Source organism: Mus pahari, unplaced genomic scaffold (genome assembly GCF_900095145.1).
Source record: "Mus pahari unplaced genomic scaffold, PAHARI_EIJ_v1.1 scaffold_15568_1, whole genome shotgun sequence".
NCBI lineage: Eukaryota > Metazoa > Chordata > Mammalia > Rodentia > Muridae > Mus > Mus pahari.
The window spans coordinates 1,304-4,188 of NW_018393622.1; the positions used below are offsets into that span (position 1 = coordinate 1,304).

The window sequence follows — 2,885 nt, forward strand, 5'->3', positions numbered from 1 at the left end:
AAATATTACCCCCAGAGCTCCCAGGGACTAAACCACCAACCAAAGAGTACACATGGATGGACCCATGGCTCAGCCGCATATGTAGTAGCAGATGACCTTATTGGTCATCAATGGGAGGAGATGCTCTTGGTCCTGTGAGGGTCCAATGCTCTATTGTAGGGGAGTGCTAGAACCAGGAAGTGGGTATGAGTGTGTTGGTGGGCAGGGGGATGGGATAGGGAGTTTTTGGAGGGCAAACCAGGAAAGGAGATAACATTTGAAATATAAATAAAATATCTAATAAAAAAGAATAGAACTGGTAGAGGAGGGAATCTGCATTAAAATAAAAAAGACTCTATACCCTACCACAGAGCTAAGCTCACCCATATTCATTGCTGCTCTATTCACAGAAACCTGGAAATGGAAATAACCTAGATGTGCATCACTTACAAACAGATAATAATATTATGATAGAGTTTTGAATTACAACATAAACATGTACGGATGTTCTGCTTGCACATATGTCTGTGTATCATTTGTGTGCCTGGAAGTCAGAAGAGGATGTGGGACTCTCTGCAGCTAGAATTACAGGTTGTTGATGTCACCATGTGGGTGTTGGGAACCTGACCTGGGTCTTCTGGTAGAGCCAACGAGTGCTTTTAACTGCTGGGCTATCTCTCAAGCCGTATCTTTCCCTTTTTACAACACTGATATAAATATAACTCACAAATAGTGGCTTCTTTTCATTTGAGATAGGCAACATTTAATTTGTAGAAATTTATTTGTTGAATGGTTAGAACATGTTCTTTAGAAGAGGATGGTTCATGTTGGGAGTGGGAAACATACCTTTTTCCCCAACATTTGCCACACGTTGGCAGGTGGTTTTTGTGATTTTTCAGGCTAGCTTGCTCTAAATAGTGAGTTGCGGGATAGCCATGGCTACACAGTAAGACCCTGTCTCAAAAACAAAGTAAAAAAATTAAAGATACTGTTTAAAAGAAATTTTATCCAAGACACAAATAATATTTTGAGTCTTCTAATTACAAATTTTAACAGGGAAAACATCCAAGAATAGAATAAAGACACATAAAATAGTCTGATGTGGTGAGGCATACCTTCATTCCCAGCCCTCAGAAGCAAAGTTACTCATATCTCCAGAGTTCAAGGCTAGCCTGGTTAACATTGTGAGTTCCAGCAAAGGCCAGTGTTAACTACAGAGACCCTGTATCAAAAAACAAAATAAGACAAAACAAAACGAATTACTAGTGAAATAAAGACTTCTCAAAGTGTCAAAATAAAAAAAAAATCATTGAAAAACTATTCTCTATATATCTACCTACCTACCTGTCTATCTATTTTATCTTTTTATCTTTGTGTGTGCAGGTATATGTGTATGGTATTGTGAGCAATATTTGTGTGTATGTTTATGATGACACCTATGTGGAGGTTAACAAGACCAGTTTTTATTTTACAAGATCCAAAGTATTATAATTTTAATAGACAGTAAATTTGAACTGGTGTGGATACATTTTTATTGATATGAAATATTAAAAATTCTAAAACTTGAAAATGTACTACGTGTGAAAATTATAATTGGGCCCACACCAAAGACTCAAGAGCCACACAGATTCCAACATATCACAAAAATCACTAGAGAGACATATTTGTTAAAGAGAACACCTGGGCATGTATCAGTCCCCAAGTGCTCTATGAAAACAGGAAATTTTCAGTATTGGTAGGGAAGAAATAAACTGTGAAATAATTTTATTAGTGTTCATCAGCAAAAATGGGCAGAGAGTAGGGTAAAATGATGCCACGATTGCAATAATTGCCCCCAAACTTGGTGTTGTTTTATGTGTACAAAACTTATCATAAAGGGTGGCAAAGTTGTTCAACAAATAAAAGAACACAAAGCAGCTTACAAAGCAACAGGATTGTGAGAGTGGCTTTGTGTTCAGGAGACTGCTGGGAGGAGAAGCTTGGGTTGTGGAGATTCCGGGCTCTCTTGCGGTGCCTGTAGAGGAGGGTTACCATGTAGAGGCTGGTCCATATCATGATGGCTATAAAGAGCAGGTCTCTTGTTAGGATAACACTCAGAAATAATCCTGGATTGGGGTACTTGAGTGGAAGACTTCCACAGTAAACATGAGATTATCCAAATTCAACATCAGTGTAATTGATTTTTGCTATCACAGTCTCAATGAGGTGCACATATATAACCATGTTGATGAACCAGGAAAATAGGAAGGAGCAAAGAGTCCAGGTAGAGAGTTTAGGCTTAAGCCACGCCCACTTAGAATTACTAGGAGCAATGGTGATGGCTTGGAATGTGCCTTAGAATAGAAGTGGTAGAGATGGACATAGCCCGGGTGACTCTGTAGACATACTCAAAGGCCTTACAGCCAGCATCGTCCAAAAAACTGGGCACTCCAAAGGATGATGTGATATATGGTATCATAGCAAATATGATTGTCAACATATTGACTATCATCAGGTGCATGAAAATGGGATCAATAGGTTTGCTAAAGCGAGCTTTGACCCAGAAGTTGTACACACACAACGTGAAAAGCAATGAGTTCCCTATGACTCCCACACAGAGCTCAGATATGAAGAAAACCCCCAAGAGGGTGTTGCTTGGAAATGACATCTCAGTCAGGCCTTCAGTGAAAATGAATCAGATTGAAGTATAAAGCTAATTACATCCTGATGTTTGTGGGAAAATATACTGACTGACACTTCAGGAGGAGAGAAGTTTAGAGAAATGTCCAACTCCTTGGTATTTCAGGTCCACATGTAGTATGTCTGGGAACTGCATTCCAGGGAGTCTTGAGAGCCTCAGATGATAGAAAGTATTGAAGCAGGTGTGCTCAAAAAAAAAATCTTCTGAGTGCTTTTTTTTTTTTTTT

The 2,885-nt window shown here is 38.9% G+C and overlaps 1 pseudogene; it reads right to left on the reverse strand.

Annotated features, from left to right (window-relative positions):
- Positions 1-1,670: 1,670 nt before the first annotated feature.
- Positions 1,671-2,626, reverse strand: LOC110315640 (annotated as a pseudogene).
- Positions 2,627-2,885: the final 259 nt, after the last annotated feature.